Source organism: Globicephala melas, chromosome 8 (assembly GCF_963455315.2).
Source record: "Globicephala melas chromosome 8, mGloMel1.2, whole genome shotgun sequence".
Classification (NCBI taxonomy): Eukaryota; Metazoa; Chordata; class Mammalia; order Artiodactyla; family Delphinidae; genus Globicephala; species Globicephala melas.
The window spans coordinates 50339659-50353983 of NC_083321.1; the positions used below are offsets into that span (position 1 = coordinate 50339659).

A 14325-nucleotide genomic window follows, 5' to 3' on the forward strand; every position below is an offset into this window, starting at 1 on the left:
CCTATCAAATTCTGGGAAAAGACTATTAAATAAATAGCTCTATAATTTGAAAAGACAAAGGTAATCACTAGGAACCAGCACAGGTTAAAACAAAAATCATACCAACATGAGATCATAACAGACCCTCTTATTTAATTAATTTATTTAATAATAATTAGAGCTGCTAGATTGTAGAACTGCCATAAAAATGGAATATCCTGATTTCAGTAGGCATCAGGGGAAGTGACTCCAGATGAGAGGCAGTATTACATGGTGGTTAAGACAGAGCACACTGGAGCCAGGCTGGTCTGGGTTCAAATTCCAGCTCTGTCACTATTGCCTACCTGTGTGACCAGGGCAAGTTACTTAACCTCTTTGTGCCTTACTTACATTTTCTGTAAACAGGGAGAGTAGGAGTACCTACCATAGAGAGTTGGTAGGTAAATGAGAGTAAATAATTTAGATCAATGCTGAGAATATATTAAGTGCTTTTAAGTATTATTTTGTCTTTTTCACAGATGTACCTCCAATATCCAGAACAGTACTATGCACACAGTAGACACACAATATAATTTTTTAAATTAATAAACAAAAAATTATCTTTATTAATAGTGATACAGCTGACTTCTACTTTTCCAGTGTATTGTGTGCTTGCTATATTCTGGGCAAAGCAGCAAGTACTTAATAAACATTTACCTCACATAATATTCCCAAAAGCAATATGGGACACTTAGCAGCCTCATTTTACAGACGAGTTAACTGAGACTTATAAAAGCGAAATAATTTGCTCAAGGTCACAAAACTATGAAGTGATAAAGCCAAGAGTCAAATCAGATTTGCTTTGCTCCAAAACTTCTCTCCTTTAATTGTTACATTATACTTAATTGTGAATAAGATTGAAAAAACTTAGATTAAAAAAACTGTGTAGCTAACAAGTTTCACAGTTGTTGAATTAACAGTGGCTTATTAAGAGACAGGGATAAACTTGCAAGTAGATCTTTACTAACCAAGTAACCACAGGGTTCTATCCATTTCAATGATTTTAGCTAATTCTGGGGGAATAAATAGAAGGAAAGCTTATCAAATTTATGGATGCTACAAAGATGGAGAGTATGGTCAATATCATGAATGACAGAATCAAGATTCAAATACTTATATCTCCAAAGACTCCAATGATGGAACAGAAATCAAGAGGATTAATTTTAAAGGAACAAATGCAAAATATCAGTGGAATATGTGCAGAATAAAGGATGACTAGTTGATGGTTCTAATCTTATGTTCCAACCACACTGATGAGAAGGCACTCTTCTTGCCTTTGCACTGGTTCTTCTCTCTAAGATGCCATTATACTTCTTTGAAGAAGAAAATCCCACCATATATCCTTCAAGGCCCAAAACAAATGTTGCCATCTCTGAGAAGTTTTCCTTACTCCCTGAGACTGGGTTGGTCATTCTTTCCGCTCCGTGCTCTATCACATTGTGTACACATGTGTACACATATGTCCTCATTCCTCAAGGACAAGTGCTGTGTCATTCATTATCTTTTCATCTGGAGTCTAGCACAGTTCCTGACATATAGTAAGCACTCTATAAATGTTAACTTTTATCATCATCAGCAGCAGAATCCTCCTTGTAACTTCTGAATCTATCCTCTCATCCTTTTTAACTCATGGCCCCAGGTCATGTAGTAATGGCCTGATTTGTATTCCTGCTTTTAGTATCCATCTTTCACACGCTGTCATCTTCCTAACATGTAAATTTGATCATTTCGCTTCTTGATTCAAAAGTCTTCAATAGCTCCCCACTGTCTACAGCAGTGGTCCCCAACTTTTTTTTTGGCACCAGGGACCAGTTTCATGGAAAACAATTTTTCCATGGACGGAGGTGGGGGTGATGGTTTGGGGATGATACAAGCACATTACATTTATTGTGTACTTTATTTCTATTATTATTACATTGTAATATATAATGAAATAATTATACAACTCACCATAATGCAGAATCAGTGGGAGCCCTGAGCTTGTTTTCACTTGCCACTCACTGATAGGGTTTTGATATGAGTCTGTAAGCAATTGATTTATTATGGTCTCTGTGCAGTCAAACCTCTCTGCTAATGATGATCTATATTTGCAGCCGCTCCCCAGTGCTAGCATCACTGCCTCAGCTCCACCTCAGATCATCAGGCATTAGATTCTCATAAGGAATGAGCAACGTAGATCCCATGAATGCTCAGTTCACAGTAGGGTTCACGCTCCTATGAGAATCTAACTCCTCCACTGATCTGACAGGAAGCGGAGCTCAGGTGGTAATGCGAGGGATGGGGAGTGGCTGTAAATACAGAGGAAGCTTCACTTGCTGGCTTGCCTGCCGCCCACCTCCTGCTGTGCGGCCCAGTTTGGACTGGTACTGGTCTGTGGCCCGGGGGTTGGGGACCCCTGGTCTACAGAATCTTCCCAGTAGGGCATATAAATCCAGTCACATGCTCTTCCCACAGCCCATCCCCATCTCTTGCTACACTCTCACTATACACTATACTGTACAGATACTGAACTACTTATCTCTGTAGTCCGGAATTATTTTTGTCTCTATATCTGGAATGTTCTCAATTTGCCTGTTTGCCAGGAAAACTGAATTTGATTCAACTGTATAAATATTTACTAAGTACTCTTCTATGGACTAAAACACAACAGTAAACAATACACACTTCCTTCTTTCAAGGCCTTACATTCTACCAAATGAGACAGAGTAAGTTTCATTCAAAAACACCTCTGTGTGGGACTTCCCTGGTGGTCCAGTGGGTAAGACTCCATGCCCCCAATGCAGGGAGCCCGGGTTCAATCCCTGGCCAGGGAACTAGATCCCACATGCTGCAACTAAGAACTCGCATGCCGCAACTAAAAAAAAAAAAGATCCCACGTGCCACAAACTAAAGATCCCACATGCCACAACTAAGACCTGGCGTAGCCAAATAAATAAATACTTTTAAAAAAAGAAAAAAACCAAAAACACCTCTATGAAACCTTTCCTGACTTTCCTCCTATTTCCTCTGGTCTCATTATATTTGTACACAGTGCCATTATAGCATTTCTTACTGCAAAATAATTGTTTACTTGCCTGCTTAACTCTGCACTGTAAGCTCCACATGGGCAGATGGTTTCTCATTTTTATGTCCTTGATAGTTGGAAATAGATTCATGCATTAATACATTCAACAAATACACACACACACACACATATGCTAGGTAGTGTGCTAGGCCCCAGGGATACAATTATGAGTAGAGAACAGACACAACTTTGCTTTCATGAGGTTTACAGTATACTAGGGGTAGGAGAGGAAAGCAAAAAGACAACATAATCAAGTATGTAATTACAAATTAGGAGGAATATTAGGAAGGAAAGAAATCTGCTGCTATGAGAACATATAGTGAGGAATCTGATCTAGTTTGGAGAAGGCTTCCCTAGAGAAACAGATTTGAACTGGGACGTGAAACATGATTAAGAGTTAAGAAAGTGAATGGGAGAGTGAGGAGAAGGATAGTTTTAGGCTGAGAGAAGAACATGTTCAAATACCTTGACATAGGAGAGAGCCTGTTACTACTGAGGAACTGAAAGAGAGTCACTTACTGAAGTGCAGAGAGTGAAAAGGGCAGAAATATGAAATGAGGATAAAGAGATAGACAAAGAGTCAAAAAGTGAAATAACCCAAATGTCCATCAACTGATGAAAAGATAAACGAGATAAGGTATAGCCATGCAATTGGAGTATTATTCAGCATAGAAAGAATGAAATGTTGATACATGGTACAACATGCAAGAACCCTGAAAACATTATACTAAGTGAAAGAAGCCAGACACAAATGGCCACATACTGCATGATTCTATTTCTATGAAATATCCAGAACAAAGCAAACACAGAGACAGAAAGCAGATTAGTGGTTGCCAGAAGCTGGTGGGTAGGGAAAACAGGGAGTGACTGTTAATGGGGTACAGGGTTTCTTCTTGGGGTGATGAAAATGTTCTAGACTTAGATAGTGGGGTGGTAGTTGTAAAACCTTGTGAATATACTAAAACCCACTGAATTGTACACTTTAGAATGGTAAATTTTATGGTATGCAAATTATACCTGAATTTCAAAAAATAAAGTTGGCAAAAGAAAAGAGCACATAGTGCCTTTTAAATTATCTTGACTTTCCTCCCGTTCCCTTTGGAGGAATAAGAAGCCACTGAAGGTTCTAGGTAGGGTATGGGGTAGTTGTTCCAAAATTACTTTTTGAACAAACAAAAAGACTTCATGATATATAACCCAATACTCTTTGCAACACTGAGAAATCTCTCTGTCTTTTGATTTAAACTGTTATTTATAATTCTGCTTCCTAGAAAACACCTTCAGGTGGACCTGAAGCTTTTGTTCAGAAAGAGTTATTCCTCTCCAGAGGGTCACCTTCTCAGATGTGCTATCTTATTTGTAGTTATGTCTTGATGTGTCTGTCATTGAAAGATAATACATGAGGATCAATCAGGGCTCATAATGCAACAGGTAGGATTAGAATAACTGTGGCACAGGTCTCTCAGTGGGCTCCCTCCTGAATGGGAGCCCTTCTTGCCAAATAATATTTATCTCCAACTATACTGATAGAGGATAAATTTTCATTTCCTAAATGAGGCTTTGTTCCGATTTCCTAAATAATAGTGCTGCGATGGCATTCCAGAAAGTCCTGAAACTTTCTACTGCTCCTGACAGTATTAAAGGCCATGAACTACTCCATGAACATAAGGCCTGCTTGGAGAAGTCAAAATGCTTCTGACGAGTCACCTTCACTCCAGGGATCCAGCTGTGCTTCTATGTACCTGAGATTCATCCTCTGACCACTACTTCTCCTTGGCGCTTTAATGGTTTTATAATAGTAATGTTAAAAGATGTTGCTACAAAAGCAAAGACCAAGACCAGCTAGTTTTCCCTTCAAAAATTGATGGGTGGGACTTCCCTGTTGGCACAGTGGATAGGACTCCACGCTTCCAATGCAGGGGGCTCAGGTTCGATCCCTGGTCAGGGAACTAGGTCCCACAAGCATGCTGCAACTAACAGTTCACATGCTGCAACTAAGGAGCCTGTGTACCACAACTAAGGAGCTGGCGAGCTGCAACAAAGACCCAGTGCAACCGAAATAAAATAAATAAATAAATAAATAAATAAATAAATAGATAAAATCGATGATTATAATGACTTTAAGGCCTCGTCCAAGGATTCATCTTACATGAAAAACATGATTTTTATTACACACGTGTGTGTGTACATATGTATATGTGTATATATTAATATATATATGCTACCTATTATCAGCTTTTAAGATCAATATCAAATAGCACACCTGGAATACCACTTAGCCTCATTCTCACTTGTTAAAGTTAATACTTGAACTTTCTGGTGCAGAACATTAAATACAACAGTAATAGTCTACTTATTCCCTTCAAAACGTTATGAGAGAATAAACTGCATCCCAGTGCTTATTACACCTTCATCTACGGAATTACTCCTTGGATCACATTAGAATCATTTCATTTCATTTGGTTTTGCAATGTTTATCTTGCGAATAAAAAGCAGATTAATGGATTATGCAGAAAAGGTGACTGGCATCTAGGTTTTACCACCTTGTATGGTCAGTTAACTTTCAAAAGTGTGTCTGAGAGCAACACAAAGAGAGACAGAAAGAAAGAGACAAAGACCAGTCTTTGTCTTAATTTTTTTGAGGGTAGAGTGTTTAATCACTTTTTTTTTTAACTTCTTCCTCTGTGCCTTGTACGAATTGGAAATTTAGGAAAAATTATCTTCCTTTTTCTTTAAGAAACCACAGAATATAAGAAGTATCACTGATTTGAAAACATTAAAAGATTCTTTAAAAACTTGAACCTTAGAATCAAGAAAATAAGGTATGTGTCAATTGACTGATTTAATAAGAAAACTATTAAAATGACCTGACATGCATTTAAGGCAGATACTATAAAGTCATGTCTGAAAATGGAGTTCAGCAAACTCTATGCATGTTATTTGTGATAAAGAAATACAACGTTTAAGTTTAAATGCTTTCCTGAATGAAACTTAAAACCTACACATTGGCTACACTAGGTAAAACATCACCAAGTGCACACAAGTGAGGCCTGACCCTCAAACACAGGAATAGGGCACTACGTTCAGAAAAACACCTGTCTGTGGGCAGGTGTTTAAACTGTGACTAAGTACCTCAGGGACAGAATATAATCTCTATTATATTCTGTGACATAATTACATCAGCATAAGAATCAGAATCAAAAGCCACCAGAATATCAGAAAAATGAATACTATGTGCCTTTTCAAAATAGCTTGAAAAGGAAAAACAATAGGGAAAGGTCTTGATAAATGACTGACCAAAAAAGAAAACTTTCTAAAGCTATAAATGGCTAAGAAAGTTGAAGCTTTTGTCTGTTCACATATCACTTCCTTTCTTAGCCCCAAAGCTAATACCATCAATGTCCACTACCTCAAGTTTTTAACCAACAGTAAATATGTTACAGAATCTAGGAAGACCAATCAAAACCGAAGTCTACATTTCCAGTCAGCAAAAATAATTCAACATTTTTAACATATGAAAGTGGCCTTACACTAAAAAAAAAAATTAAATTTAATGGAAAAATATAATACTTCATAGAAAACTGCATAAAAAGCTAAGATAATAAATAGTCAAATATTCACATTCTAATCTGTTTGGTTAAAATTTTTAAAAAGAGCTAATTTAAAGTCATTTTAGAATTTTTTCCCAAGGTCAAAGTTTTTTCAGCTTCATTAAAAAAACTCTACTGCAGCCAAAGCAATGTTGAGGGAAAAAAACGGAGCTGGAATAATCAGACTCGCTGACTTCAGACTATACTACAAAGCTACAGTAATCAAGACAATATGGTACCGGCACAAAAACAGAAATATGGATCGATGGAACAGGATAGAAAGCCCAGAGATAAACTCACGCACCTATGGTCAACTAATCTATGACAAAGGAGGCAATGATATAACAATAGAGAAAAGATAGTCTCTTCAATAAGTGGTGCTGGGAAAACTGGACAGCTACATGTAAAACAATGAAATTAGAACACTCCCTAACACCATACACAAAAATAAACTCAAAATGGATTAAAGACCTAAATATAAGACCAGACACTATAAAACGCTTAGAGGAAAACACAGGAAGAACACTCTTTGACAGAAATCACAGCAAGATCTCTTTTGACCCACCTCCTAGAGTAATGGAAATAAAAACAAAATAAACAAATGGGACCTAATGAAACTTAAAAGCTTTTGCACAGCAAAGGAAACTATAAACAAGACAAAAAGACAACCCTCAGAATGGGAGAAAATATTTGCAAACAAATCAACGGACAAAGGATTAATCTCCAAAATATATAAACAGCTCATGCAGCTCAATATTAAAACAACAAACAACCCAATCAAAAAATGGACAGAAGACCTAGATAGACATCTCTCCAAAGAAGACATACAGATGGCCAAGAGGCAAATGAAAAGCTGCTCAACATCACTAATTATCAGAGAAATGAAAATCAAAGCTACAATGAGGTATCACCTCGCACCGGTTAGAATGGGCATCATCAGAAAATCTACAAACAATAAGTGCTGGAGAGGGTGTGGAGAAAAAGGAACCCTCTAGCACTGTTGGTGGGAATGTAAATTGATACAACCACTGTGGAGAACAGTATGGAGGTTCCTTAAAAAACTAAAAATAGAACTACCATATGACCCAGCAATCCCACTACTGGACATATACCCTGAGAAAACCATAATTCAAAAAGAGACATGAACAACAATGTTCATTGCAGCACTATTTACAATAGCCAGGACACGGAAGCACCCCAAGTGTCCATCAACAGATGAATGGATAAAGAAGATGTGGCACATATATACAATGGAATATTACTCAGCCATAAAAAGAAATGAAATTGAGTTATTTGTACTGAGGTGGATGGACCTAGAGTCTGTCATATAGAGTGAAATAAGTCAGAAAGAGATAAACAAATATCGTATATTAACTTATATATGTGGAATTTAGAAAAATGGTAAAGATGAACTGGTTTGAAAGGCAGTAACAGAGACACAGATGTAGAGAACAAACGTGTAGACACCAAGGGGGGAAAGTGATGGGTATGGTGGTGGTGGTGGGATGAATTGGGAGATTGGGACTGACATGTATACACTAATATGTGTAAAATAGATAACTAATAAGAACCTGCTGTATAAAAAATAAATTAATTAAATTAAAACAACAACCACAAAAAAAAACTCTATTGCTAGCATTCTTACCAAGTACTCTCATGCCTCTCCCCAAGAGCAATGGAACCAGTGATTTCTGCTGTATATCACTTTCACTCCCCTGCTCATTTGAGTCCATTCCTGTGAAATCACATTCTCTGCCACCATACATCCTACTCCCCATAAGGCCTAAGATGCTAATTCTTCTACGAAGAAAGGTCTTCCACAAAGAAAGACCACTGCAACTGCTCCCTCCTTATACATTCAACACCAATTTGGGGTGCTAGGTATAAAACAGGGAACAAAACAAAGAACCTGCTCTCAGGAATCTTATATTCCAGTGAGATCTGATGGCCTATACCTATTTGAACCATTTGCATTCATAGAACCACATAATTGGAAGGAAGGTATTCATGCACATATAGGGTTGCCTTGAGGATTAAATGAGATAATATGAATGTAAAGCCTGTATAGAATAAAAGCTTAATAAATAATGGCTATTACTTTTACATGCTCTTAGATTGTAGTTACTTTTGTGGAGGTCTTAGTTCTACTTCTAATTTTAAGATCCCCAGCAGCAAGGATTCACAATGTACTCATCTCACTTCTTTGGTAAAGAGGCACTTACAATTGTATGCTATACAGAACAAAGGAAATAAAAGTCCAGCCTTAAAAATGAATGAAATTCTGACATGTACTATAACATGGGTGAACCTAAAGACATTATGGTAAGTGAAATAAAGCAAACACAAAAGGACAAACATTGTATGATTCCGCTTATATGAGGTACCTACAGTAGTCAAATTCGTAGAGACAGAAAGTAGAATTGTGGTTTCCAGGGGGCTACAGGAGAATGGGGAGTTATTGTTTAATAGGTACAGAGTTTCAGTTTGAGAAGATTGAAAAGTTCTGGAGGTGGATGGTGGTGATGGTTGCATAACATTGTGCATGTACTTAACATCACCAAACTATACATATAAAAGTGGTCAAAATAGTAAATTTTATGTTATGTATACTTTACCAGAATAATTAGAAAGTCAGTTTTCTCACTTTTCTTTCCCCAAAAGATCTCAGAACAAGGCAAGCATGTCCATTCTTACCACTTCTATTCAACACTATACTAAGAATCCTAGCCAATGCTATAAGGCAAGAAATAAAAAGGTTTGTGGATTAGAAAGACAGAAGTAAACTATATTTGATTTGACATGATCATGATCACTGAAATCCGTAAAGAATCCACAAAAAAGCTACTAGAACTAATAAGTGAAATTAGGAACTGTAGGATACAATGTCATATGGCAGACTGCATTTGCAAAAAAAGCCACAGCAATATTTCTGGTGCCATATGTTCTTCCATAACTATGCCTCCTCCCCCCCTTCCCCCCCATTAAGAAGTAGAATCTATCCCATCAATCCCTCTTGACACTGGATAGAACTTTGTAACTTTTTCAATGAATGGAATGCAGAAGACTCTACGTCCTCTGAGACAATTTCATAAACGGCAATATTACCTGTGTCTGGTCAGCCTCCCTGCCTCACTCATATATTTGTCTCTGGAACCCAAACACAACACTGTGAGAAAGCCCAGGCAACACAGAGAAGCCGAGTGCAGCAGCTCCAGCCAATAGCCCCAGCAAGGTCCCAGCCAACAGGGAGCATCAATCACCAAACATATGAGAAAGTAAGCTCTCAGAAGAATTCAGCCCCTAGCCTTTGAGCTGCTCTAGCTGCTATGGAATGGTATAGAGACAAATTAACCCCTCTGAGCCCTACCCAAAGTACAGATTCAAGAGCAGAATAAATGCTGATGCTATTTTAAGACACTAAACTTTACAATAATCTGTTATGCAGAGTAACACAGCAACTGGACAGGTCAATATGTAAAAATCAACTGTATTTCTAAATATTAATAAAAAGAATTGAAAGATGAAATTAAAACATAAATTATAGTAACACTGACATATTTAGGAATACATTTAACAAAATATATGCAAGACTGCTGAGGTAGGCAGAATTATAGGATGATTCCAATGTCTTTTGCCCTTATAAAATCTTAGTGTGGACAGAACACATGACTATGAGACATCATTCCTACAATTATGTTATGTTACATAGTAAAAGGGAGATTATCTGGTGGACTTAATCTATTCACAAAAGCCCTTAAGAAGCAGAGAATTTTCTCTAGTTAGTAGCAAAAGAGAAAGCAGAGATTGAAAAAAACTGAAAAGGATTCTGTGCTAGTTTGGACATGAAGGGAGTCATGTGCAAAGGACCTGAGCATAACTTCTAAGAGCTGAGAAGTGACCCTCAGCCTACAGCCAGTAAGCAAAAAAAAGGACTTAAGTCCTATAACCACAAGGAACAGGACTGTGCCAACAACCTGAATGATCCTCGAATTGGATTCTCCTCAAGAGGCTCCAGATGAGAACCCAGAGCAGGTGACACCTTGAATTTTGGTCTTGTGAGATCCTAAGCAGAGAACCCAGCTGAGCCCACCTGGACTTCTGACCTACAGAACTGTGAGATAATAAATGGGGTTAGTTTAAAGTCTCTAAGTCTGTGTCAATCTGTTATATAGTGATACAAATTGAATATACTGCAAAGGAGCAAGAGAGAAGTTTTGGGGGGTAGAAATATTCTAAATATTGATTGTGATTATGAAAGTGATTACATGGGTATATACACTTGTCAAAACTCAACCAACTGGGGACTTCCCTGGTGGTCCAGTGGTTAAGAATCCACCTTCTAAGGAGATGTTGGTTCAATCACTGGTTGGGGAACTAAGGTCCCACATGCCATGGGGCAACTAAGCCCATGCGCCACAACTACTGAGTATGTGTGCCACAACTAGAGAGCCTGCGTGCCACAACTAGAGAGAAGCTCAAGTGCCGCAACAAGGAGCCCGTGTGCCACAGCACAGGATCCCCCATGCCGAAACAAAGATCCAACGTACTGCAGCTAAGACCCGACGCAGCCATAAATAAATAAACAAATATTTTTAAAAACCTCAACCAACTGTATACTTAAAATAGATGCATTTTATTGTCTGTTAATTATACCTTAATAAAGTTGACTTAAAAAAAGCTTCCCTTTTATCTGCTTTATGTATATGGATTCCATGTAGGAGTCTGTAGCAGTTGTTCAACTGCTAAAAATATTTTAAAATCACTGCTTTAGAAGTTTGGTAAAAATGGCCAAGAAGTATCCTAATATTTTGTGTCACAGGGAGCCAACCATAATATAAACAATATAGCAGGGGAAAGGATGCATCACCTCATATTCCATATACCCTTTAGGGGCTGCTCTAGAGAATTATAACCTTCTTGTTTCTGGCTCACTGCTCATATGGCTCATGTCCAATTTATCTCTGTATCACCATGCGTATCACCAAATATACACTCAAATATTTGCTGAGTTTAACATAACACACTAACAGTATTAAAAGGTATAATAAAAAGTGCTGTAACACAATCTGGCCCTCTTTGGTAAAGCTGCTGATTCACACCACTCCTATGGATATTTCCTTAAGAAATTCTTGCATAAATACACCAAGAGACACATACAAGAATGTTGATAGCAGCATTGTTTATAAGAATAAAACCAAAACAACTAAACTTTCAGCTAAGAAAATGGATAAGTAATTTATGATACATAGACAATGAAATACTAAATAGCAAAATGGTAATAAATAAGGTTAAAAATCCATATTGATGAATTTCAAGAAATATAATGTTCAGTGGGAAAAAAGCAAGTTGCAGAATATTACAGGGTACAATACCATCTAAGACAATACAATATATTGTCAGAGTGGTGGTTACAACGTGGTGGATGAGAGGGATGTTTTGGGAGTAGTCATACAGGAGGCTTCCATTTTATTAGCAGAGTTTCATTTCTGAAGCTGAGTGGTGAGTTAATGGGTATTCATTTAATTTTTCTTTGAATGTATTTATATATTTAGAAATTTTCGTATATAGTTTTTAAAGTTCTATACCAAGGGTCTGCAACTAAGGCCTGTGGGCCAAATCCAGCCTGATGCTTATTTTTATAAATAAAGTTTTATTGGAACACAGCCATTTATTTGTTTACATGTTGTCAATGACTATCCTACAACATCAGAGTTGAGTGGTTGTGACAGAGAAGCCTAAAATATTTACTATTAGGTCCTTTACAGAAAATGTTTGCCAACCTCTGTTTGATTTCAAGGTATACAGTGCAAATGAAGAAGCAATTAATTCTGAAATAATACGAATACAATCATGGTTATGGTTATTGGGGAAAATGATCATCAGTGTTAGTGATAGCCAGATAAAGGAGGAAGGGAGGAAAACAAGCAAAAACTAAATAAGCTTTAGTCCACTGCTGTCCAACAGAACTTTCTGTGATGATGGTAATATTCTATATCTGCACTGTTCAATATGGTAGCCACTACCTACGTCACTTTTGAGCACTTGAAATGTGGCTATTGTGACTGAAGAACAGAATTAAAAATTTTACTTATACTTAATTATTTTAAATAGTCACAGGTACCTAAGGACTATTGTATTTGACAGTGCACCTGTTGTCAGCAGTTGTCACCTGAAACCTAGAAGGGGGTACTTATTCAAGGGAACAATGGGAAACAGAGTTGCCTCTAGCTTAGAAAGTTTCAGCCACTGAAGGAAAGGCAAACATACGGATAATTATAAGGGCAAGGTTACATACAGATCTGAGAATCATACAATATTAATAAAAATAGAGCCAAATAATTACTCTCTGAAAGAAAGAGTATGTAAAGTAAGAGAAGCAGAGAGCCAATCTTGAGATTTGGGGACTTCCATGTTAATTTGTTAAGTTAACAAACATTACTAGGTGGGTCAGAAGCACAACAGCTAGAGAGATGGCAGGGAAACCAGAAGAGTTATGACTTAAAATCAAGAAGATGAGAGTTAAAAATGCTACACGAGAATGAAGAAGACTTTCGGAATAATTAGTGCTTTAGCCAGAAAAGCCTTTAAAAATAAAAGACTTGGATACCAATAATGACTTTCTCTTCATTTAACCAAGACAAATGTCTGTAAAAGATATGCCATATTATCATATTTTCTATATTTGTCACATATAAAGATGTTCACCTTTTATTACTTTGCCCAATTATCAAGTAGTCCAGATATGTTTAGCTTCCACTAAACATTTGTCTAGAGATAGGGACCTAGTGTTAAGCTTTTCAGAAAGTCTTTCATTAGATTTGACATTTGTTCCCTTTTCTAGTATGATGCATTATACTTCATCCTTCCTCATCCAAACCACTAAGAAAATATTCCACAAGCTTCTAAAAGTAAAAATATCAGTTTATATATTGCACAAGAATACACTACAAAAAAGGAACATTTGAGGAACAAACTACCTTACCTCCCAACAGTCAGCTGAACTGCTTTCTATAGATTTGATGAAATCAGTTATCTGGTTTCCATGGCTTAGCAATAGTTTTTTGTTTTTTGTCATTGTTGTTTTAGTTTCGAGTTTGAAAAAAACTTGCCTGATAATATACAGACACAGAGTAATATATTTAGTATCCACGCTAATCAGTACTGGCATAAGGAATACAAAATATTCCTTGGAGAACCTGTCTAAATACTTTATTTAGAAACTGACATGATCTTACTCTTTAGAATAATTAGAACAGGGGACAATCTGCCATTTTCAATTGTTAATTTTATTCTACAGTTCTCTCAGAATTTATGATATTTATAGTACGCTACCACTTATTATACTAAATTTTACCAACAAGAAGATTGGAATGGTAGGTAGAAAAGAACACAGCATGAAATCTAGGAAAGAATACAGGGTATGAAGTTACAGAGACCTTGATTTAAGTCCTGGCTATTATATACATTAACTGAACCTCACTGAGCCTCCGCTATCTGACCTGTAAAACAGGGATAATGATATTTACCTTGAAAGATGTTATGAAAACTAAATGAAATAATGTATTCTGGGTACCTAGACAGAGAACCCAACAATGTTAGACACCCAAACAGTTGTTCCACTCTCACTCCCAAGCATTTGAGGTCTCTTCTACG

General features: G+C 36.9%; 1 protein-coding gene across 5 annotated transcripts in view; it reads right to left on the reverse strand.

Annotated features, from left to right (window-relative positions):
* Positions 1–14325, reverse strand: part of FCHSD2 (FCH and double SH3 domains 2) — a 300576-nt gene that overhangs the window by 124689 nt on the left and 161562 nt on the right. The window lies entirely within an intron of this gene.